Source organism: Symsagittifera roscoffensis, chromosome 4 (assembly GCF_963678635.1).
Source record: "Symsagittifera roscoffensis chromosome 4, txSymRosc1.1, whole genome shotgun sequence".
Taxonomy (NCBI): Eukaryota; Metazoa; Xenacoelomorpha; order Acoela; family Convolutidae; genus Symsagittifera; species Symsagittifera roscoffensis.
The window spans coordinates 37,138,879-37,165,614 of NC_087065.1; the positions used below are offsets into that span (position 1 = coordinate 37,138,879).

The 26,736-nt window shown below is 35.7% G+C and overlaps 2 protein-coding genes across 7 annotated transcripts in view; both read left to right on the forward strand.

Moving 5' to 3' along the window:
* LOC134843623 (patatin-like phospholipase domain-containing protein 4) overlaps positions 1 to 26,736 on the forward strand; it is a 206,128-nt gene that overhangs the window by 142,518 nt on the left and 36,874 nt on the right. The gene's annotated exons all lie outside the window — the stretch shown is intronic.
* Positions 5,215 to 26,736, forward strand: part of LOC134845295 (uncharacterized) — a 47,050-nt gene continuing 25,528 nt past the window's right edge. The window contains exons 1-2 of one of the 5 annotated variants that reach the window (XM_063862242.1): positions 5,215 to 5,601; positions 6,569 to 6,629. The gene's annotated coding sequence lies outside the window, so the exon portion shown is untranslated. Of the gene's footprint in view, positions 5,602 to 6,568; positions 6,630 to 19,891; positions 20,639 to 24,448; positions 24,614 to 26,736 lie in introns of those variants that run through there. The other 4 variants (XM_063862246.1, XM_063862247.1, XM_063862241.1 and 1 more) reach the window with 4 other exon arrangements.

A 26,736-nucleotide genomic window follows, 5' to 3' on the forward strand; every position in this document is an offset into this window, starting at 1 on the left:
TGTAAATCACGAACTGCTGAATTTGAATTTAGAGCTGGAAAAAGATAAAGATAAAGAAGATTTGAAGAATTGGATACAAAATGAACAAATTCCAAATCTAATATAGAGAAACGGTCATAAATTGGCTGGTAATCAAAGACGAAGTACTTAACAAAAACTGTACAATCAATCGGGCCAAATAAGCACGAATAAAACTGCCTGCTGAAACACCTGTGTAAAGAAGTTGTCAGCGATATCACAACTCTCCAACTGATGACCTCTACAAATGATCAGAACATCAGAAGCATTCAGGAAACGCTTCTATGAGAGTACAGGAATTCAGGAAGCACGCTGTTTTGCTTTTGGTCTTTTTTCTCATTTCATCTGGTGATATTTAAAACCAGTGATAATTCTTATCGACAATCGAAGCTTAATTTAATTTTTTCAAGCCAAACAGTTAACCTTCGGTTTTGAGTTTCTTGGATTGAGTCATGGCTTGTATTATAATTATCGCGCATTTTCCTGGAAAAGCAACTTATGCTGCAGACTTTTTGTCCAGAATGCGAACGGATACTTCAGGTTCATCTTCATTGCAACTAAGGGACAAAACTCCAGTAAGAGAGATGCATAGTGACACGGCAGCGAAACTAACTGATGCATTGACTCGCTAAAATGGGAGACACTTCAATTGACGAAACTCCAAAATACCAATAGCAAAAGCTTGGACTTGCCGAGACTTGTCTCCGCGAGTTAAATTTTCAGGACGATGCTGATATGATAGTTCCACAGAACTTTGTCGGAATCACAAGAGCAATCATTGCAGCAGTTGACTATCCGGTCCCTTTTTCCTTCAGGATCTGAATGTAAATCAAGTAATGCTAATTTTGAAATAAGAGCTAGAAAAAGATAACGATAGAGAGGATTTGAAATGGATACACAATGAACAAATTCCAAATCTAACATATGAAAACGGTCGCAAGAAGAAATCTGCCGAGCAATTAGTTCGGCTGGTAATCGAATTCGAGGTATCGAGGTACTTTACAAAGAGTTCTACGATCAAACTGGGCAAAATCAGAATGAATAATACTGCCTGCCGAAACACCTGTAGAAAGAAGTTGTCAGCGACATCACAACTCTCAAACTGGTGGACCGATTCAAATGATCAGATTATCAGAAGAATTCAGGCAACGCATCTGCTTAGCGAACACTATGAACAGCGCTTAGCGAACACTATGATGAAGAGCATCCACAAAGTATGAACTTCTAACGTTCCAACCACTTTCTTCATTGCAATGTTTTCGAGATGAAATGATGTGATTCGATATCGTTGGACCTCTGAAGTCACAAGTGTGCAGATTCGTTTTCCCTGGATTTGATGTCACCCCAATTTTCTTGTTTTCAGCACCATTAATGAATGCAATTGCTGATACCGTTGCTCGAAAGCTCCCAAAAATCTTTTTCACGCGTACTGAAATAGAACAGCGACAAAAAATGGTCAGATTGGTACAAGTACGTCCCATTGGCAACAATTTTTTCCTAAAACCTGAAACTCTTCATCAATCGGATTTTGCCCAAGCTCAGTTTCTAATTGACGAGGACATACAAAACCTCTTCGTCTTCACTTTGCGACCAAAGCATTAGAAGCAGAATCAAATTTTTTTTAAATCAATGCAAGATGATGTTGGAAAAGTTCGAAGAAACAAAAAAGAATCTAGTTTTCTCGTACCAAAAATACCGAAGCTAGTATAATGAGAAGGAATTCGCTCAGTGTTTTTTGCATCAATCTTTCTGTCTTTTCTGAATCTTCTGCTGACCTAGCTACCAGAGTTTGGAAGCAAATCGATCCAATTTGGATAACAATTTAGAGTTAAACAAAAAATAACAAATACGAACTACACCTTTGGGGAAATTGGAACTAACAATACGCAGTGCGTACATCGTATATGTTCGAGACCTTTTGCTCCTGATGATTTCGTGACGATGTATGCAACAAAGTTTATAACGGATCCATTGCTGGGAAAATATCAAAGCGGACCGGGGCTGCTAGGTCTGTTTCACGATGACTTACCGAAGCTTCTAGATGATATACAAACTCAGAACATTAGCAAAAATAATAATCCAATTGAAACTGCGAGAATTTTACTCTCAGAGGACCAGTAGCAGTTGTAACTGTGGCAGCAGTACCGGTGTAGTTAGTTCCGAATTTCGCTTCAGCAAGCAGTACCATTTCCACCATTGATGCGCCTGCTTCCAGTGCCTGAAGCCAGACATAACTATCGGTGACTTCCTCGCAGGAAAACATCATCCATGACCCTGGCACTGCCGAATTAGCTAAAAAGGAACCGACTTCGAGGAATATAACCTCGACGATTTAAATCGAGAACTATCGCCAGCCGTTAGACGAAAACAGAGCAGAAACCTCCTACATTTCACTGGTGCTATCGCACACTATGTTTCGAGCAACTTTCAATTGAGCAAAGGAATTGCGGAGCCGATCAGAGACGCCCACTCATGACTGCAAACAACGCTTCAAGGCATTGAAACACCACAAGTCGGAGTATCAGCGTTTTCAAAAATACTCTTAATTCATCGCGCAGCCTTCATTGCATCAAGAAGCAGCCTTAATTGCATCAAGAAGCAGCATCACAAAAAGCGCCATCGAAAATAGGATGTGGTCTTGATAAATTGAGAAGCCAGAAGTCGGTCAAAAACGTCGAAAAATTCAAATTTTGATCAAAATTAAATTTTCAAAAAAATTAGAACGGATTTCATTTCCTAGAGGGTAGCTTATCAGTCCTGCTGCGTCAATTGCATCCTTTTGGAAAATTTTGAAACAGATTTTTTTAATTTGTAATCGAAGTCCCTCCCTCTCATGCCAGCCACAAAAAAAAATGAGATTGGCATAAGGAAAATTCAATTTTGTGCTACAAAAATTAGCAAACACTGAAAAAGAAGGAACTAATGGAAAAAGGCAACAAATTCTGGAAACTTTGACGCTCAAGTTAAAGTTATTGCTGGCCAATGTCTATTGGAATCACTGGCACAACCTTGGAATCACTGGCACCAGCTTTTTTTTCTAGGAGTAAGGTCGTCAGCAAATGATATAAATGATTAAGTAATTCACCTTAACATTAAATTGGAGCTCAAACTTATTTTTACTTAACGATGTAAACCTTGATAACCAATTATACCAACCAGATAGAGCGAGATTGAGGTGAACTGTAATACAGCTGATCAGAATATGGAGAGGTTGTTTTATTCCAATCATGGTCTGACTTGCTCCGATCGATGAACTAGAATCTAGATGAGTAGGTCTGACTCAAGCATCCCTCAGTGCATGTTGTCTAACCGCTCGAAATAGATAAAAAAACAGTAATAAACACTTCTAACTGTTTGCGCTATTTAATAACAGATCGGCTCGAGAACAACCTACAAAAAGACAACGTATTTGGCAGGAAAGACTATATGACACCTTACATAGATTGTAGTAACATGTTTTGCTATAAGCACGGCGATGGGTTCCTATTTCTTTTTTCATGGTGGAATTTTTTTGTTAAAGTTAAATCTGAAGAGCTCGTCTGTAGATATGTTTTTGTTTCGATTTTAATGAGTTTTCTGAAGGACTTGATAAAAGGCCTTCAGAAGCTCGTTTTTTTTCTGTTCTGATTAAACTTCGGTGAGTGCGGGTTAATTGGCCTATTCTGTGCTGTTTTTGATCATTTTGATCAAATCTTTTTGTGTCACAATTTATTTTTTCCGCAATTAACGCTTGAGTGTACGTTTTGCTATCAAACTCGCGCTTTAAATTGGGCATGGCATTCCTTGCGAAAAATTGTTTCTGCGTTGATATTTGAGCAGGACGAATTCTTTCCGGTTAATTGATGCGTATTTTTGCTGTTCTTTATTTGTAGATCATGTGCGAAATATTGAGCATGTGAAGTGGCAGGAGGTTAGTTCGATCCTTTGAAGTGATTTTTCTGTGCCTTGTTTTCCTTCAAGGCTTTTTCTCGAATGTTTGGAACTCATTTTTGTGCTTGTTCCGAAGTAATTTCGACTGTAGGCTTAAATGTTGACGCCGAATACTCCTGATATTAAAATAGTGAATATCACTGGATTCAATCGGGATGATATTACAAAGTCGAATTATTGGGCGATTTCGGCTTAAATTTGGTTCTGTCATGCTACGATATTTTTTCTAGAAATTGTGAAATGTTTTTGCAAAAGTAGGATCGTTAACTATCATAAGGAATTACATTTTTTTATGTCTCCAGGGGCGGATTAAGGGGGGCGACGCACCTCCCCTCAGTGATTCGACCCCCTACCGACCCAAAGGGTTACCTTTGTTCTAATTTGAGATATCTATTTTGGCTGACCAACCCTAATGCGCCTTTGGCGCCAATATATACTAATCTTGAGGGGGGTGCGCGCGCGGGAAAAACGTGGTTTTGTGGTCACAATTTTCCAAAAAATGACTTAAAACGCCTTTTTTGGCCTGTTTTTTCAAAATTTTGCCTGCGGCGCAAAAAATTTGACAAAAACAGGGTCTATGTAATGCTGTGGGAGAGCTCGGAAGATCGATTTGGTCGACCTAAAAAAAGGTCGACAAAATTTTCGAATTTTTTTTTAAAATCAGCCCCCTCCCCCCTCGAGAAAATCCTAGATCCGCACCTGTATCTCTGTGCATCTCAAATTTGGACGAGATTAGTCTTCATTAAAATCGCATTGATCAATGAACAGGGCATTATGGCGGAATTCGCGAACTATTTTTTAATGCCTGATTTTAAGAAAGGGCGTATTTTGGATTAGTAGGTTGTCATGATAATTTGAACGGAGAACTGGTATTTATCTTACCCTGAAAGGGTACAGGTTTTATCTCATTTGTTTAAAATGGTATAATATATTCCAACCTTTTTTTCTAAAGTCTGTCTCAAATACCAAAGCCACACTGACTCCTCTAGCGCTTTCCATTGGGTTTGGTTCGAAATTTGAATTTCCTGTTGTTTCTCAAACTAATTCAGCGAAAAATGGAAGTTTAAATTTGTTGGTAGTTCAACGATTTCACCTCTTGAGTTTGTTTTTTACCCCTTCATTCAGTTGCATGTGGCAGTGGTGAAATTCCAGTGATGTTTGTTCAACCTGTCCACCCGTTTCCTACTACTCGATTTTCCCTGTTTGTGTTCGAAGCTTGGCGGCCCGTATTGTTGTGATAACTGGCCTCTGAATTATTTTCACACCAACACCAATTTAGCCCAAAATTTAAAAACAAGCTTGTTTTTGATTAAACGCAAGCAATGATCCTTTGAATTTCTCTGATTTATGGCCAGACATTTTAAATTTTTACCTTACTTTGGTTGCCTGAACCTGCCGGTTCAACCTTTTTAGATCTGTTTTTGTTTTCATTTTATAAGCTTCCTGGAGTAAACAATTCCGGCCTCGTAAATCAAATTTGTTATCCCATGACAACTTACTTCCCATCTATTGGTCACTTAAACCGCTTAGAGCAGCCAAAAATCAATTCAAACTTGTTTTTTTTCTTTGATTTATTCAAGTTTTTATCTTTATCCTTGAAAGGACCTTTTCAATATTTTGAACAGCAAATTTAACCTTGGATTTGGAATTGCGGTAAGTTCTCATTGTTTTCAAAAAAAAATCTAGACTTTGAAGGTTTGTCCGTTTTTAGTAACTATTACTAGTTTGTCAACTGTTTGTCCGTTGTTAGTAACAGTCTTTTTTCTGGCTGCTTTTGGGAATTTTTAATTTCTCTGCCCATTTTAAGGATCGGCCGGGTTTGAAAACTAAAAAGCGTTCACTAGAAGAATCCACTGATTCTAAACAACCAACAATGTTTCTCGAAAGAAACCTTTCAGTCTGCCAATGTAGTAAAACTTTACATTTAAAATAAAAAATTAATGGTTTTGCAAATAGTTCCTAAAAAGATTATACGGAGTTTTGGCCCTGTTTGTTTCTTTCTTAGTGTAATGCAGATCTAAAGAATAGTAAGGTTCTCTCTCTACCCCATGGTATAGAAGCCTCTTCCGCTTTCAGTAGTACCATCCAATGAATCAATTTCTTTATCACTGACGCAAGTGAGAAGAATCATTTATATAGATTGGTAGCTTTATAACAGAAAGCTTTTCAATTGTATACAACCGCAGGAAAGTGTTGTAACTGTTGCTATTATCATATGAACACTTTGTTGTCAACCGCAGAAAATCACTTCATTAATTTTTTTTACTGGCCCACAGGTTTTTCAATTTGCAAGCTCTTAATTGAAATCCTGCAATTCCATTCGAAACGGAAGCGAAATAATCAAGCTTGTCTCTGTTGAATTTGTGGAACACTCACAACCGCGTTCCCACTGTTTCTGCTATTTTCGAAAAAAAAAATTAAACAAAAACTTGCGCTTATATATGCGTTAATGAATGTTTTTTCTTTTGTTTTCTCTTCGCAAACTAATTAGAACAGCTTCCTAATTTTTCAAACTGAATGGGTTGAAAAGGAACGGAGGGAGAAGCTCTTTTTCCTTTTTCCGCATCGATTACAAATTACGTTTATTAGGAAGAGAAGAGTAGACAAGCTATTGATTTAGGCCCCAGGTGTCCCTACAGCAACCTCTTAGAACACTCAAGAACCTCTCATGTGATCAGAAGGTAAGCTTATTTTCCATTCATTTCTTTCAATTATGATAGTTTTAGTTTGATATTTTTCAGGTCATTGTGCTTTGTTTGACCCCCATTTTGCGAAGCGCAATCTAAAAATTATTGTTTCGCTAAGAATTAGTTGCAAGGTTCGCAAAAGTTTACCAAATGGTTAGTTTATGCGATACTTTTGAGTTGAACAAAGAGTGTTCATGCCGAACTGCTTGGACACAAAAAAATACCGGTTTATTTTTCAAGATGCGAGAGGCATACAGGATCTAATCTAATCAACATATGGACGGCATGACTAGAGGTTGGAAATATATATTTACCATTGTTGTTAATATTTTTTGCTTTAAAGGTTATTTATCTAACAATAATCCGTTTTTAAGGTATAATTATACACTAATTCCTTTTTAAGCCAGCTTCCAGGGCGTAACAACAACTTGGAGTGCCAAAACTTTTCAAAGCATTAAATTTTCTTTAACACTTTAATAGGCTCAATTTCTATCCAAGTATTGTTTGCCTAGTTACCGCTTGGTAAATTTTTTCTCAGTGCTGATTTTCCGTCGGGCGTTAAGTGTTTCGACTTGTTTTCCTCATCTTGAACATCATTTGTACGCATAGATTTGTATATGTATTTTTTCCGCAATTGTTAAGTGTAGAAGAACGAAGTAATTGACTCTTATAAAGGTTGTGATGTTTTTTGTTTGTTTCGAACATGTTCGTGTTCACATAACTGATTCTAACAAGTTTAAGTAATAATTTACAAAAAAAACGATCAGACGTGCAGTAATTGCATCTCAATTTCTTAATTTTCATTTTACAAAGTCGATGATGAATGCAGTGAAGACTGTTATATAGGTCGTGACAATTTTTTTTGTCAGAAAAGTTTGTTCACGCTCACTGTTATTTTTTTCCGGTTTGATTTTTTCTTTTTTAGTTCAATTCCTTTCTCTGTTGAAAGGAAGGCAAACTTTACTTTTAGAACAGCAAAAGTGTTAAGGTCACAGAAATTGTGAATGACCTATAGTTTCAAAAGTTGACTTCTTCTTTCTGAATTCCTGGCGAAACAAAAAACAGACTTTTGTTCCAGTTTTCTATAAATGGGACAGTTGTAAGAAAGGACTACCGCTTATAAACAATGGCTGAAAGTCAAAGATCTTTGTCTTGATAACTTTGGAAATTCAAACATCGTTAGAAATTTTATAAATATTTTTTTCCGGATTTCCTTGTTCTTTTACTTTTCAACACATCTGTTGGTTTTGTGTTTTCTTCAAATTACTTTTCAATTTACTGGCTTCCGTCTCATCTTATACCAGGTAGCTCGCTTTGTATGATGCAGTTCAAATGTTGGGAAGCTGAGCTCCGCCTCTATGTGAAGACGAATTACTGAAAGTACAACGATGACACTCGGAGGTTTAGAAACGTATGTGCGATAGACTTCCTTGTGATTTGACTCTGATATATCAATATAACTATAGGATATTTGAAAAATTTTCATCAGTTCAATTAAAAAAGCAGTGTCATTTTAGCGTTTTGAGTTTTCGGAGATTTTTTTGCCAATACACCTCTTGGTATCTTTGGCTTAGTCAGACGAGTCGATGATCGATTTGAACACTTTGGAACTGCGGTCTTAGTTAACTGTGCACTTTCTGCGTTATTTCATCCTTTGTTTTTGTAGATTTTTTGTTACTTTTAGAATTTCTTTTTTGTGTCAGATTTTTGTTGTTTCAATGCACAATTTCTTTCCTAATTTCTGTCGATCTTATGTTCAAATAATTTATTGTTCCGACTTTCGCTACGAAAGTAACGGAATATTTGTGCTCGGTGTGGGTTTTTTTTCTTCAGACAAACTTCGATTTTTTAACTAGCCATTTTTGACGGAATTTTTTTATATCATTCAAAAGTTATTGTTGTCCTGAACTTAAGTTTGAAAAGATATTTTACCTGTGATCATTTTTTGTAAAATTATGGGGGTTTAACGATTGCAATTTTGGCCAATTTGGGACAATTAACGCGCGATATATTTGGCGCTGTTAACGCGTAAGGGGAAATTTAACCCGTCTTAGAAATCGTTCCAAATTGGTTGAAAGAAGCTTATTTGCCATAATTGATCGGTTACAATGAGCGAAATCTATTCTTTTGAACTTAATTTGACGTGTGGGGGGATGATTTCATAAAAAAATTTCAAATTTTAGAATTTTTTTTTTCATTTCATTTGATTTTTTTATGTTATTACTGCTCCATAAACCTTAAAAGGCAGTCGGAACATTCAGGGCTTCGCCCTGATGCGATCAGTCTTGTTTCAATTAGCAGTGATGTTTGAAAATATCGCTATAAAGTAGAAGTGTGGCTTTTTCTAGGGATTTAAGATCCTCTCTTGGATAATAACTAGTATTTGCATAAATGGATTGATACATTCATTTATCCAATTCAACTGTAAAGAGAACATCTACATTTTTCGCTGTTGCCTCATTTCAAGATAATTTAAAAGTTCGCTTGCTCAGAAGAAGGCAAATTACGCTCCCCTATCAATAAAATGCAAATAGCGCATAAATTATTTGAATGCATTTAGTTTTAGAGGTGGAATTGAAATTTTAGATTTTCCAGCGGAATTGAAAAAAAAGACCTATTGATGCAGTTCACTCGAAATTGAAAATGTTTCTAAAAATATGTCGTTGTATTTGATCTTTTCAAGTTAATTGGCAAGTTTTTAACTGTCAGTTGGCTATGTTCAACGAGATTTGTTGCTAATCACTACTATTTTCTACATGTAATATTGTATCGGTTTTTTGGCCTACTTTTTAAAATTAAATCTCAGCATATAAGGTGTTTTTTTTTCTATGTGTTATACGATGCATTGGTGTTTTCTGGCGTTGAGAGGATTTTAGATTGCACTAAGCTAATCAAAATTTACAAATTGGAGGCAGAACTTACAACTTAAATTTTGGATTTTTTGGTGATCTCTTGGGCGTTTTTTTTTCCATCAATACTAAATATCTCATAGACAAACATTTATGCAGATATGCCAGCAAAATGAAGTTTTACAAGTAGACTGAAGCGTGGGACAGAGCTTGAAAATTTCTAATGGCTGAACTAATAAATGGTCGTTAAAAGAAGAAGAGCCTCCATTTAAAAAATTTGTGGTACGCCAAAGATCTTGAGTAATAATGATCTTTTATTAGAGGACGAGTTCACCCTGAATATAATAGGCTATCAGTATATTTAATTGCTCAAGATGTGGCTGTTTTTTAAGGAAAAAATTCAGAAAATTGTTGAGCCATTGCATCTAATTACTTTTAAGCGAGCTGAGTCTTTCCAAATAGATGTTTTTAGTTCGGAGCTCATGCCGCATATTTCGCTCATAAGTGTGTCGGTACTCTAACTGATATTCAGAAAAAAAAATTGAGTCCCTAAACTAAACAAGACAAGACTGCTCGAATCAGGGTAACACCCTGATTGTTCCGACTGCCTTTTATGGTGTATGGAGCAGTAATAACCTAAAAAAAAATTAAATGTAATAAAATAAAATGATTTTTTTTTCTAAAACTTTAAATCATCCCCACAAGTCATATTAAGTTTAAAAGGATAGATTTCGCTCCTTGTAACAAATCAATTATGGCAAATAAGCTTCTTTCAACCAATTTGGAACTATTTCTAAGACGGATTAAATCTCTGCTTACGCGTTGATAGCGCGAAATATATCGCGCGTTAATTGTCACAAATTGGCCAATCGGCAATTTTCAAAACCCCATAACTTTACAAAAAATGATAACAGGTCAAATTTATTCAAATTTAAGCTCAGGGCAACAATACCTTTTGAATGATATTTAAAAATTCTGTCAAAAATGGCTAGTTAAAAAGTCGAAATTTGTCTGAAGAAAAAAAACCCACCCCGAGCACAATTATTCCGTTACTTTCGTATCGAAAGTCGCAACAATAATTAGAAGAAGTACTCCTACTTGCGGCGTATGTCACAGAGAATTGACTGAAGTGAAAAAATGGCAGAAAAAGCTCCTTCGTGTAATGTTTTGAACTGATAGTTTTGTTTTCAATTAGGGGACCCCATCAAATTTTAGGGACCCCTCTATCACACTAGTACCTTGGCGACATATTGGCTATTGTTTTTCTTATTAATTCAAGTTCGAAAATATAAATAGCAGTTGGATGATAACAACTTCTTATTTTTGGGGCACACTCTGAAAAAATTAAACCCTGGAGTCCAGTGGTTTGACAAAAATGATTTTTCTTGGATTTTTTCCAAATACAGCGAAATAATTGATTCTTTTGTCATTTTTTGAATTCAGGTCTTCTCTATTCAGACCTATTTTTTGACTTCCCTATTCAGGTCTTTCTTATGGTCTAAGATAACTTATGCATTTGCTCGGTGTTATCAAAGCGCATTGAAAATAGTGCTAATCTGTGGCGAAGACAGCTCGCTGAACTTGCACTTTTTCTTAACTCAACTGTTTTCGTCGGGCTATTTTCAAGTTGATTGAATTTAAATTAGGATGGAAAACTCTTTGAGTTAATAAGTTTAAAAAAAGCTGATTTAGCAAGTCATAGCTCCTACCGTATTGTGTTTTATGCCTTCGTTTTTTTTCACATCAGAAGAGCAACCCTAGAATCAAAGCTGGTTGTTTTCAACAATTTTTTTAATTAAATTTTTCAGATAGTTCATGCGATAAATTTTTTGAGAAGTTCCAGCTAATGACTGTTGAAGTGATGTTCTCCCATTACAATCACAGAAATCTTAGCTGCTCAAAGCACACGAAATTGTATTTGAACATCGAATTGTCGACAACCAGAATCAATTACATGAGATATTTGGGAGGGTGTTGAACTCAAGAGGTGTTTTAGGAAGCTCTGCGTGAGATTCACAATTATGGTTATAAGCTCCGAACCATTAAGCGATGTGCTAAAAATTACGCATGACAATTTGAATATAAAATTGAATAAGCATAATCTAGCAGCACGTCATCCACTTAAATTTGTTGGTACTTAACTTCAAATTCACGTCAATCGTGATATTGTTTGGAGACGACGAGCATGGCTCAAAAGCTATAGAAACACGTGACGTGTAAAAGTTGATGGGAGACCTGCATTGAGCACCGTGTGATGGAGCAATTAAACTAGAAAACTAGAAGCCAAGTCAAAACAAATCCCTATTTTCACGCATAAGCAGGACATATATGCGCAAAATTCAAAACTTTTCAACGCCAAAGGAAAGAATTTTGCATTCGTCATAGATTTACCGTCTCTTCGCACGAACAAAGCTCGAACCTCGTTCGACTTGTCAACGAAGAACAGTGCTGACGTTTGTCCTCGAAAAGCAATCACAGAAATCTTAGCTGCTCAAAGCACACGAAATTGTATTTGAACATCGAATTGTCGACAACCAGAATCAATTACATGAGATATTTGGGAGGGTGTTGAACTCAAGAAGTGTTTTAGGAAGCTCTGCGTGACATTCACAACTATGGTTTTCAGCTCAGACCCATTAAACGATGTGCTAAAAATTACGCATGACAATTTCAATATAAAATTGAATAAGCATAATCTAGCAGCACGTCATCCACTTAAATTTGTTGGTACTTAACTTCAATTTCACGTCAATCGTGATTTTGTTTGGAGACGACTAGCATGGCTCAAAAGCTATAGAAACACGTGACGTTTAAAAGTTGATGGGTGACCTGCATTGAGCACCGTGTGATGGAGCAATTAAACTAGAAAACTAGAAGCCAAATCAAAACAAATCCCTATTTTCACGCATAAGCAGGACATATATGCGCAAAATTCAAAATTTTTCAACGCCAAAGGAAAGAATTTTGCATTCATCATAGATTTACCGTCTCTTCGCACGAACAAAGCTCGAACCTCGTTCGACTTGTCAACGAAGAACAGTGCTGACGTTTGTCCTCAAAAAGCAATCACAGGAATCTTTGCTGCTCAAAGCACACGAAATTGTTTTTGAACATCGAATTGTCGACAACCAGAATCAATTACATGAGATATTTGGGAGGGTGTTGAACTCAAGAGGTGTTTTAGGAAGCTCTGCGTGATATTCACAATTATGGTTATCAGCTCCGAACCATTAAGCGATTTGCTAAAAATTACGCATGACAATTTGAATATAAAATTGAATAAGCATAATCTAGCAGGACGTCATCCACTTAAATTTGTTGGTACTTAACATCATATTTCACGTCAATCGTGATATTGTTTGGAGACGACAAGCATGGCTCAAAAGCTATAGAAACACGTGACGTGTAATAGTTGATGGGTGACCTGCATTGATCATTGTGTGATGGAGCAATTAAACTAGAAAACTAGAAGCCAAATCAAAACAAATTCCAGTTTTCACGCATAAGCAGGACATGTATGCGCACAATCCAAAACTTTTGAACGCCAAAGGAAAGAATTTTGCATTCGTCATAGAATTACCGTCTCTTCGCACGAACAAAGATCGAACCTCGTTCGACTTGTCAACGAAGAACAATGCTGACGTTTGTCCTCGAAAAGCAATCACAGAAATCTTAGCTGCTAAAAGCACACGAAATTGCATTTGAACATCGAATTGTCGACAACCAGAATTAATTACATGAGATATTTGGGAGGGTGTTGAACTCAAGAGGTGTTTTAGGAAGCTCTGCGTGACATTCACAATTATGGTTATCAGCTCCGAACCATTAAACGATGTGCTAAAAATCACGCATGACAATTTGAATATAAAATTGAATAAGCATAATCTAGCAGCACGTCATCCACTTCAATTTGTTGGTACTTAACGTCAAATTTCACGTCAATCCTGATATTGTTTGGAGACGACAAGAATGGCTCAAAAGCTATAGAAACACTTGACGTGTAATAGTTGATGGGTGACCTGCATTGAGCACCGTGTGATGGAGCCATTAAACTAGAAAACTAGAAGCCAAGTCAAAACAAACCCCTATTTTCACGCATAAGCTGGAAATAAATGCGCACAATTCAAAACTTCTGAACGCCGAAAGAAAAAGTTTTGCGTTCGTCATAGATTTACCGTCTCTTCGCACGAACAAAGATCGAACTTCGTTCGACATGTCAACGAAGAACAGTGCTGACCTTTGTCCTCGAAGAGCAATCACAGAAATATTAGCTGCTCAAAGCACACGAAATTGAATCTGAACTTCGAATTGTCGACACCCAGAATCAATTACATGAGATATTTGGGAGGGCGTTGAACTGAAGAAGTGTTATAGGAAGCTCTGCGTGACATTCACAATTATGGTTATCAGCTCCGACCCATTAAACGATGTGCTAAAAGTTACGCACGACAATTTGAATACAAAATTGATTAAGCATAATCTAGCAGCACGTCATCCACTTAAATTTGATGGTACTTAATTTCATATTTCACGTCAATCGTGATATTGTTTGGAGACGACGAGCGTGGCTCAAAAGCTATAGAAACACGTGACGTGTAAAAGTTGATGGATGACCTGCATTGAGCACCGTGTGATGGAGCAATTTAAGTAGAAAACTAGAAGCTAAGTCATAACTAATCCCTATTTTCGCGCATAAGCAGGACATATATGCGTACAATTCAAAATTTTTGATTGCCAAAGGAAAGAATTGTGCATTCATCATAGATTTTCCGTCTCTTCGCACGAACAAAGATCGAACTTCGTTCGACATGTCAACGAAGAACAGTGCTGACGTTTGTCCTCGAAGAGCAAGCACAGAAATATTAGCTGCTCAAAGCACACGAAATGAATCTGAACTTCGAATTGTCGACAACCAGAATCAATTACATGAGATATTTGGGAGGGCGTTGAACTGAAGAAGTGTTCTAGGAAGCTCTGCGTGACATTCACATTTATGGTTATCAGCTCCGACCCATTAAACGATGTGCTAAAAGTGACGCATGACAATTTGAATATAAAATTGAATAAGCATAATCTAGCAGCACTTCATCCACTTAAATTTGATGGTACTTAACTTCATATTTCACGTCAATCGTGATATTGTTTGGAGACGGCGAGCATGGCTCAAAAGCTATAGAAACACGTTAGGTGTAATAGTTGATGGTTGACCTGCATTGAGCACCGTGTGGTGGAGAAATTAAACTAGAAATCTAGAAGCAAAATCAAAACAAATTCAAATTTTCACGCATAAACAAGACATGTATGCGCACAATCCAAAACTTTTGAACGCCAAAGGAAAAAATTTTGCGTCCGTCAAATATTTACCGTCTCTTCGCACAAACAAAGATCGAACTTCGTTAGACACGTCAACGAAGAACTGTGCTTATGTTTGTGTCCCTGAGACCCCTAAAAATACAGTGAACATGACACCGCAAATGTAATTTTGCAACGGCCAAAGTGCGAAGAGAAAGAAAGTGAACTTGTCGCCAGCTGAAGAATTGGGTTCCCCGACTTCTATAGCTTCTCATGTTGTTGAAGCTGTTGTTCCTGTATTGATTGCTGCCCTACACCAAACAAATTGACTATAAAGTACAGCTACTCCCGAGTAGATACCAACCTTGCATTTCGTGTTGAGCAACCAGGAGAAAATGAAAGGGCACCCTGTAACATCAACTTGCTCAATCCTGCATAGCAAAATAGGATCAATGCGTGCTCAATTTTTGATTAATTACATTTTAAGCGAGGTAGATACAAAACCTGGTGCTATTTGAATAACTAAAACATGGCTGAATGGTACGGCTGATGATCCAAAACATTATCAGATACCTGAATAGCAGTTTATGCTAGTAAAAAATCCGAAAAACAAGAGAAAGAGGAATAAGAGGAACCTTTTTCTTAAGAGATAATATTAGTTTGACTAATAATTTAGAAGAAATAACTGATATATTTGAAAATCTTTTGAAAAAATAAAGTAAACTAGGAACTTCAACGTATGGTTTGGATGTTCTTTTTTGGGCCACCCCAAACTAATGTTGCAGCGTTTTGCTATGAACTCGGCTTACTACTTGAAAGAAACTCTTGCTCAACATCTTGATTCATTGCTAGAGATTTCAATCTAGACACCCTATTATGTGGCGAAGCACCAAATAACTACAAAACATTTCTTCAAGCAAATTAGTTTTGCCTTACTAGCTCAGAACCTATACGACAAACAAAAATGTCTAACAGAAACTTGAACTTTTTGCATAAAATTAAAGAACAAGAACGTTTCATTTAGATTTCAGTAGTGTATCAGGATTCATTCCAAAAGTATTTGCAAGTAAATGACAGGTATATCGTCATTTTTGACCTTGATAGAACACTAGATTAATTTGCACCACTTAACTATAGGAAAACTTGGAAAAACAAAAAAATGATTACAAATGAAATAAAAACTGCGATTTGCCGACTACTATTAAATAGCAGCTTTTTGCGATGAACTTGACGCACTACTTGAAAGAAACTGTTGCTCAACATCTTGAGTAAATAGTGGAAATTTTTATCTAGATATCCTATTGAGTGGCAAAGCAAAAAATAATCACAAAACTGTGCTCGAAGCAAATAACTTATACTTAATGTGGCAGCATTTTGCAATAAACTTGACAGACTTCTTGAAAGAGACTGTTGCTCATCATCGTGAGTTATTGGTAGAGATTTCAATATAGACATCTTATTGGGTGGCGAAGTACAAAATTTTTTCGAAACTGTTCTTGAAACAAATAATTTTTTACCTTACTAGCTCAAAACATATACGACAAACTGAAGTTTTTGTCACGACTACTTTTTACATAGATAAAAAAATTACCTCAGAAATCAATCTCGATACAAGAACTGATCCGAATTCTATTCTATTTTTTCGCGTGTTCCAATCATTGCACATAAAAAAGCGTTTGAATTTTATGCAAAATATTAAAGAAAGAGAATGTATCAATTACAAGTTTGTAGTGTATCAGGATGCATTCCAAACTATTCGCAAGTAAATGACATTCGTGTCCTCATTGGAAAATTTGTTAAAGCACTAGATCAATTTGCACCACTTAACTATAGAAAACCTCGAAAAACAAAAAATGATTAATGAAATTTTAAAAAAATACGATTTGCAAACGTGATTATTCACATTAAAAATTAGTTCACTTTTGAGACCATCCCGCAGTGAATGAAAAGTTCAAAAAGCAACGAAACAGTAGATAGCACGATACAGTGCTTTATGAATGCATTTTCTCATAAGTCAGGTATTGAAAACCTGAAAAAAAAACTAGCAACTTTTTAAAACATAATTTGATTGACAGGATTTTAGGGAAATCAGCTGGAAAGCTTCTTCCTCTACCGATGAAATGGTCAATGATATAGGAATTAAAATAGCGATCATATACTCTGATCACAAGAGTTTTTATATTTTTTTCACCTCAGTTGAGAAATCTTCACCACAAGCTTCCACTACCAATCAGGTAAGCTGTTCAATATTGGCGCCATTTTCTTTTAATAGCAAAAAACACATCCACATGAAATTTAAAATGTCTTCAAAGAATTAATGAAATAGTAAATAACTGGTAGTTTTGGTATTTGCAATGAAATTTCAAAGCTTCTATACCCAGCTATGATAAAAGAACGTGCTTGTATCTTCAATGATTGTGTTCTGGCCCTGATTGTCCTGAATGTCCCTGATTCTCTAAAAGTAGTAAAGGTAGTACCTATCTTCAAAGAAGTGGATCAAGTTGGTTTTGGGAGTGATCATTCAATCACGCTTTTCCCCCATAAGTAAAGTTCTTGAAAAAACTATATCGGCAATTAATGTACTTTTTTTGTGATATTTGAACTTTTGTACTTATTTCAGTTTGCATTGTTGGATTTTTGCGTTTTGTTGGATCTGAAAAAGAATCTTGATCATAATTTTTTTTACTGAAAATGAAATAGCACGTTATCCGAGGGCCAACCTCGAAATTACTAGAAAGCTATTTAAATAGAAGAATGCAATTTGTGGATTTTGCCGCTTTGAAATCAGAAGCGCTCTATAGATCGCAGCGTGTACCGCAGGAGTCTTTGTTAGGGCTTTTACTATTTCAAAATTTAAATCAATGACTTGAGTTCGTCAGCCATAATTACCACTGTTTGCTCGTTATACAGATGATAGATCTCTGATTTCTCGCAAAAAACGAGTCGTCTAGAATCCAGAAATTACCACTGTTGCTCTTTATACAGATGTTACATCTCTGATTTCTCGCAAGAAACGAGTCGTCTAGAGTCCAGAAAAACCTTAATGGTGAAGGGCATTTGCTCAGTTCTAATGAACTAAGCTTTAGTTGGTTAACTTAGACTTGAAAAACAATAAATGCCAATTGATACAATTCCGAAACATTCCCCTTCCGCTGCTGCGAATAGATGGCCATCAACTCTTACAACTCATAAACGGTCTTAAAAATCAAAAATCACAAACGAAACTTAGCTGCGACAGATATACTTGTCCTCGAAGTTAAATGCTGGATGTTTATAACTTATCTATTTCCGATTTTCTGAAATTTGTTCTCAAAATCTGAAAAAATTAGTTCATCAATCTTTTATGAAAACTTTACGAAACCGAGTCACAATTTCAAATTTAATTGCATCAACCGCGGTTGTCTCAAATAAAATGCATTGATAAAATTATATTCAACTTCCAACGTAATCATGGGACAAAACTATATAATCTGTTAGCTCGAATTGGCCTGCCACCTCCCGAATTGAAAAGTGACATTGCCATTCAGAAATACGTTCTTACTTTTAACAAGACTATTTTTTGAGTGTGATTATCAACTCATAGACTGTAATTTATAAATCTTTTCCGAATGAAGATTTTTTAAAATTGCCCAGTTGCTTTTATTTGCTGATATTTGTTTTTTTTTCTAATTTATAGCCACTGGATGACGTTTTTGATGCTAAAAATTAATTGTAACATTATTCATTGGAACACTTTTTAATCGCTAGTTGTTTGTTCTTGTTGTTCCTTCAACCCAGGTGTATGAATAGCATACATTTTCGTGTGGACTTTTTCAATTATTTTTTATATCGATTTGTAAACTTTAAAGGGCAGTTTCTAGTTGCATTACTTTTTAGGCTGTCTACATCGGTACTTGCCTGAGATTTTACCATTCATTTATTGGCATAATTGATTCTAATGTTTTTTACCGAAAAAATGTTCAATTCAATTTAGATTAAAAGTATATATTTACTTCTTTTATTCGGTCAATTGATACTTTTTTATCAATTGATAGTTTATATCTGTTCATATTTTTTAATTTCAAAAATGATTCCGCGAGTTACAAAAAAGTCCTTCCATTTTCAAGTTCAACTCAACTTATTAATTCGGTAATGATGATTAAGGGGGCAAGGGGCCTTAATCGAAAGTGAAGTCAATTGAATTCATTGATAAAATCCAAGTGGAGTGAACTATAGATGAAATGTGAGACATCATTGACTTCTGTTGTTTGTCTTTTTCACCATTTTTCTCATCAATTATTTGATCAAATTTAAAAAAAGCATAGCAGTTCTTTTTGAAGATCGGTATTTGGAACTATAGAAACATCAATTATTTCGGTTTAGCCGCTTAAGAGGAGTAGAATAACAAACGATTTTGCACACACACACACACACCCACACGCGCACAAGATATTTATAATTGTATAGATGTAGCTTTGAAAAATTATTACGTTCCCAATTTTCCCAGTTTTTGTTTATTTTCGTACCAGAAGGAGTTTTAAGTATTGTTTTTTGCTCAACTAGTTCTTCTATTTTCTATTTTGCAAGAGTTGTTGTTTATGGGCATAATGATTGTTTAAGGAAGAGGTTTGAAGTCCAAATTAATTGCTGACGCGAAGGCAAAGCCCCCCAACTCATCATCTCCCATCTCCTAATTGAATCTGAAAAACAAAAATGTCGATCAAAGCATGACTGAAAGGGCCTCAATTTTCTCAGCGCCATCTGAAGGTTATTCCTTTCACCTGGGTTTGAGTGAAAAAACTGCGAATTAAAAGTTCTGATCTCATCGTATTTGGTAGTTTCAGGCAATTAATTGGGTGTATGAGCAGAAAAACTGATAACTAGCATTTTTTGCCCTGCTTGAATTTATTTTTGCCAATGGATTGAGGAACTAAAGAAGATTGAGGAACTTGGTTAGCCCTCTGTCCTGCTTTCGCTTCCTGCCCACTTTGGCTTGTGAACATAGGTTCTTTCTAAATTTATTGCTAATTACTAGTTAAACTCGTTTGACTGTGGCTTCCGTCAGACTGCAGCCTCTTACCCCAGTGTCGTGGATGTTGCGTGTCGAATTCAATCAGTTATAACTGCTTGCTTCTACCGTATGGTGTCGCCTTTCTTCCCGGACTGATTAATCCACATCCTAAACCATTTACCTCTTTTTTAACGCTTCATAAACGCCAAATGCAGATGAAGGCTTCTGTTTCCAATTTTTTTCATAAGAAATTTTGTCGTTCTCCTCTCAACTCAAATAGATTTCTCCTAGTTTAGTAATGCGTTTTCCTCGATCACCTCAAGCAATGATTTGAAGTTATCTTAAAACAGGCTTGTAATCAAATGACCACGTATCTGATTTAAATCCTCTAAATATCTAAGCAGACCTTTCTGGATGAAGACTTTGGTGCGATATGGCACATAAGCTATGATTAAAAAATCGGCTCTTTTATGTTTATTTAGACTTTAAAAATTAGGTTTATGTTGGAATGTTCTTTACTTTCAAAATTCTCCGTTTGAATTTAAGATTCACGACCGGCCCATCAAATGACGCGTGTTAATCCTCTTCGCTTATGTAAATTTATGCTTCCTATATAAGGATATTTTAGATGGAAAGAAGAACAATTCACATTCATTAATGTATTCATTTTGAAAGACGTTATCGGAGAACATATTGTTTCAAAAACGTCATCTTATGGATTTAACTCTTTGTTGAGACTTAAAGTTTGCAATCTCAGTTTTATCTGCGAAATTTTGACTATTTTCCTTCATCTTAGTAGTATTCAGTTCTATAGCTGAAATTTTATATTGATTTCAACAAGCAGCTTCCTTACGTGTTTTTCGGCCGGTGAGGTAAATTTTTGGTGGATTCAATTTTCATTTCTCCGTTCACGGACATTTCTATTAAATTTTGTGTTCGTGTGAGTTTTTTTCCTCGCAAATCCAAAATGTACATAAAATGAACGGCAGAAAGGATCGAGTGATAGATCATATTGATGCTCATTTAGCCCTGAATCTATAGGCTTTGTTTTTAGAAGAAATTGCTCTGCATTTTGGCTTTTGAGCCAACTAAGGAGATTGAAGACAAAAAATACATTTCTAGAATTTTAAGATAAACAGTTAAAATGGCGGTCTACGAAGCTGAACAATATATATCCCATTAAATTGCATAGATCTTTCTTTGTCTATTCTACTAGATCACGCTTCCGGCGGTATTAACTGGGTTCTCATATTAAAATCTGTTTATTGAAGTAGTCGTCAATTCGAACCTCGTCCGTGATCGTTTTCATTTATTAGTTTAATGTATCGTAAATGGCGCATAATTTCGCGTGTTGTGCGATTGATTAAAGAAAATCAATTGCTCTCGTCGATAGGTATTTTGGTTCCGAAGAAACTGAGTAACAATTGTGCTAGGTGCGTTTTCCCCTTAATTTGAGGCTCTCGAAATAAATCAAAATAACAGTTTTTGACAAAGTTTTTATACTTGATTTAATATCTAGTTGACCTGAGTTCAAATTCAAAAGATAATGTACCACTGATTTACTTATTGACTAAAAGTTATCGCCGTAAACTGGAACTTGCTAATTTGTCTTAAAGAACGTTCGCTTCTCTCAGTATAGTATTATGCCCTTCGCCTAAGCAGCTAGTTGATCCGCACTATTTCCAAGTTGTTACGTGAAGCTGTTATTTCTTCGAGCACCCCCTACATGGTCGCGGAGGACTGTATAAGCTTGTTTCCCTCCGATTTTGGCTACCTCAAGAGCTCATAGGGTGTCAAGTGTGGTTTCACCTTAAAGCGCCATTGGTCATAAATTTCATTTTCAGCCTAAGTTCCATCTTGAACTTTCAGACTTAAAATTTCAGGTTGGAAGTCCGATCTAATTCCTACAGGATATTTCAACAATATTTTAGGTAAATAGTTTTTATGGCTCAATAAACCACTCAGTCTCCTCTCACTAACGAAAAAAATGAACAAAAAACCATAAAGAAATATTGTTTTTTAGTTTTGAGTTAAGGCCTGCACTATCTTTGGGACAGTATAAAAAATGGAAATTGCCTATAAAAATATTCTCGGCATCATTTGTAATTCAGCGCTATGTTACCATATGTTACCAGTGAATCCGGACAAGGGTCATTATCTCAGTTTTGGTAACAAGACACCCCGTTCAAGACTACTGCTTCCTATGCCTGAGCTCGATCGGTCGAAAGTGAATTCAATCTTGGCCTCATAGTTTATAGCAATCTCTCGTGGACAGCACACCGTCGCTTTCATTGCAACAAAGCTCAAATTAGTCCTTCTCGTAAGGCTGAAACTGAACTAATCTTTGTTTATCGATGATTGTACCCATTTTAACATATTCCTCTGAACTTGGTTTGCCTCAAAAAGGGACGTGCATGTGCTAGAGGTTGTTCAATGCCGTGACTCCAAATGGTTGCTCTATGATTACCGAAGGCATACAAGGATCGCCTGAAAAAATTGGAGCGTACTTTCACTGTCTAGCAAAAAGCAATTGTGTGATTTTCAGATGTTCGCAATTTTTTTTATAATTAAACTAGTGATAAGGGTATTGCAATCGGATGCTAGACTTTTTTCCCGTAAATAACTTTATTCACAGAATAGTCAAAGTTAGAAATGGTACATTTAGTTTCTGTTTATCAGGAATTCAAATTTTTTTTGCGTCTCCTGTACACTTGGTTTCGAGGTAACGAATGCGCCTGGGACGGCAAAGGTCCTGGATTCACTTCTGATAGGACCTTTTTTTTCAAACGAGAAATAGCCCGTTTCAAAAGAAAATTGTCAGCTTAGTATTGTCTGTTTATGTTTTGTCGGTTTAGTTCTGATTTACCTCTGCTGTTTTTTACTTCACTAACCTTGAATTCGTATATAATTTTTTTTTCGTTTTGCTTTCTCTTAGATTTCTGCTCAAATGATTTCGGTCTAATTAGTTTCGGCTGAGTGGCCTCCTATTCGCGAGTCGTTTCAGCGGAAACATATTCTGGATCGCACAAAATGCTAAAAATTGTAGTTCAAGTTTTTTATGACGTTTTTTTCGACTTTTTATCCTTTTCAAGGCTTGATAGGTTTCGGCCTATATTACATTAACGTATTTGCCTCATATTGCGTCCTTCGACAAGCTAAAAGTGTTTGTGCGTACGTGTTTGTGTAGGGGACTTTATAACTTATTATTTCTATAAGATTTTTTATTCGGTTTTTTAATTTCCGTTTTTTGGGTTTAATAGGTTTTAGGTCAATATTATATCGGCCTAGTGGCCCCATTTTGTTTCATTTGACGAGAAAATGTTTGTATGTTTGTGTGTTTTGAGGGCGAGGGGGATTTATTAATTTTTCATAAGTCTTAAGTCCCGTTGATTGTTTCAGCTTAAATGTTTTCTGACAACACAGTTTCGGCTTTGTTGCCGCTGGGTACATAATCTTCTGATGCGTATTTCACATTCTATTATTTTGGCACTTTTTTGTACCAAAACTAGCCTTGTTGATTTTCATGGATCTAGTTTTTTCGGCATTTTTTTTTTTCAATTTTCTTGTTTTGTATTGCAAGTGGTTACATTTCTTTTGCCAACAATACACATGTATGAAACGAGCAAGTGAGTGTCGGATTTTTTTCCCATCAATATCGAAAGAACGTTTGTGCGATAACTTTTAGTACAGGACTCTAAGAGTTGCCAGGTTCCTGACCTCTTAGGTCGACTTCCTTCAGCCAACAGGCTTGAAATGTAGACTTGTCAAGCTGTTCACGAGATTCTTACCAGTCGCTACACCAAACTTTGAAACTGCACCAAGAGTATTGCGTGTTATGTAGCTACTTCCGGTAAATCATTCCAAGACTCTCCAATTTATAAATTCGCTATTACTGCCGTCAAGTTTTTGTTGTATAATCTCAAAAGATTAGTCAATAAATAGAACAGTGCTGATTTAAATTAACCGGACAAAACGCGTTAAACTTGAAAATTAAAACCCGTTTTTCTCAAATTGGGTTGAGCTTAGGTGAACGTTTATGAGGACACAACTTGCTTAAAATTTTAGCAGAATTAATATGTTGTTTGTTTTGCGAAATTCGGGCCCGAAGTTTTAACCCAAAAATGGGTCATTTTGGCTTTTCGTAGTTAATCAAAAATTACACCGAAAATACCCAGTCGATCACAGACATAATTATATCAAAGTGAGCCCCTTACGCAGCCCAACAAACTCTATGAAAAATATTTTCTCCAAAAAAATGGCAAATTGTTTAAAAATTGTTTTTAAATAAAAAGTTGGTATTTTATTTAGTAAAAACGACCTTTTTTGTCTATCAAACAAAAATAAATTAACTTATACAATATTTTGGAGATTATACCCTTCTTAAAGTTTGTTGGGCTGCGTAAGAGGCTCACTTTGATATAATTATGTCTGTGATCGACTGGGTATTTTCGGTGTAATTTTTGATTAACTAAGAAAACCCAAAATGACCCATTTTTGGGTTAAAACTTCGGGCCCGAATTTCGCAAAACAAATTACATCATATTAATTCTGCTGAAATTTTAAGCAAGTTGTGTCCTCATAAACTTTCACCTAAACTCAATCCAATCTGAGAAAAACGCGTTTTAAATTTCAAGTTTAACGCGTTTTGTCCGGTTAATTTAAATCAGCACTGTATTTACGACAACAATAATTACTTTAATCATGATCATTATAATAAGAACTTCGAAGAAAGTGAGGAGTTATATGCTTGGGGTGGTTTTTTATTCGGACCACTTTCACTAAATTCTGATCCTTCTTGATCTACATGGGGCCAGCCGAATATGCTCACAACTGGTAACCTGCAGTGAGTATGCCTTAACTTTTTTATCCCGCAGTATCAAATCTTTCCAAATTGAATTACGGCAGCTAATTGGATTTGATGCTAGAAAAATAAGGCGACAGGGCATAAAAGTGACCGAACATTTAGAACACCAAAATGTATTAGCACCCAAAGTTACTACAAATACTAGCAATGCCATCCCAATAAGTTTCTGCAGATATCGAACCACTTAAATACAAGATTTTCGATAATAGTTATGGTAATTTTAATAATGGTTGATGCGTGTTTAATTGTCAAAATTTCCGTTTTGGGTTTCTCAGAAATGTTTTAAAACAATCATTTTGCATTTTGTGTATCTGAGAAATGTATTCCGACTGTTACAACAATCATTTCGCGTTGCCAGTTTCTCAGAAATGTGTTTTGTCATCTAAAAGTCCCGACAAAAACGGTTGTCACCTTAACGACTGTCGCTCTATTTGCCGGTCATCATTCGTTTTATTATTTCCGTACACGACTCAAATTGCTAAACCTAATTTTTGATATTATCAGCCTAAAATTCATAACTTTACTAATATTTAAATTACCATAAACTATACGAGACCAATTGAAGGGCATTCGGAGCATTCTAGGGTTTTTCCTGATACCAGCAATTTTTTTTTAATCTTATACAGCTACATGACTGCTCGTAAATCAAGAAAAATCTTTGAATGCTCCGACTGCCCTTTAATTGGTGTTTGGCAAAGAAAAAAGTGAACTGTCAATGTCAATTATCAAATGTAAAAGTTTGAGTTAATTAAGGAAATGATATGACCAATTAGATTACTTGATTTCAAATCGGAAAAAGGTTTTGTGATGGATAAAAAATTCTGTTACGCATTCAGCATCATAGCTAAAATCTTCGTTCGCTTAACATTTTGAAGATTTCATCTACTTAGGTTTAAATCGCATATGGATAGAGTGTACTACTCCCACTTTGAATACGTACATTTAAATTTTGATCCTCACTCTCAAATTTTCTTTTGAAAACTCGTCTGAATCACGTGCGGATTTAGGTAGGGGATCCTGAAGTAAGGGCAAATTTTACGGGCGGACTCGACTCCCTGATAACTCAAGCGTCTGAATTAACAGGAAAACTCACCCAAGCGTGTATATCCTTGAAACAAAAAGTTTGGGCTTAAAAATCACTTTTGTTTTCAATAGAGAAGAAAATTGGAAAAGAAAAGAGTATGAAAAAATACTTAAATCAATTTTTCAAAAAGCCTATTTCCAAATTCTTGCACAGAATGACAATTTTTTATAACGCGCAGTTATTTCTTTCATCAAAAAATTGTACTGCAATTATCGAAACCATGATTTGTTCAAATTAATTTGTATTTTGTTATTGAATGCTTTCCTACCAAGTACTTTGTTGGAATAGAGCCCACTTTTTTAAATAGCTGTAAAGCAGTTATCGCCGTAAGTAAAAAAAATGTTTAAAAGCTGTAAAAACTTGGCTGAATTCCTTATTTACAAAAATAAAATGCTCAAATAATAAAAGGAGCGAACTTCGATCTCGCTCCTTGTAGAGAACACCTACATAAGATGTTTCATTATCGAAAAATGATTAAAATGTCAGGGTTACTTTCAGAATTATTACCTGCGTGGGGAGGACGTTCTACAGCATGTCATTTAGGGGTGGAGATTCAACGGTTGCTACACTTTTTTTTGAAAAGGCTAATTTTGATATAACTTGTTCGTCAGTTGACTCCTTAGATATAGTGTAATTTAGCCCAAAATAAGTGTTTGTACATCTTGATCTGAAGTCTTAAGATTGATCTTAAGTTATGCGTTTTGATCCAGTGGCATGCGCAGAAATTTTCACATTTTTAAGATCGACTAATTAGTTTTTTCGAGCTCTCCGTTAATAATATAAAGACCCTGTTTTGTCAAAAAAAATTTGTTGCGCAGGCAAATTTTTCAAAAAAATACAGGCCAAAAAAGCGTTTTTAGGCACCCTTTTGATAAATTTTGACCAAAAAATTGAGTTTTTTTTCGGCGCGGGCACCCCCAAAATTAGTTATTTGGGCGCCGTCTGGGCAAAATTTCATACAAAAAACAAGAAATTCATTGAATTATTTAAAAAAGTATCACATTTTTGGTAAACTCAGCTAA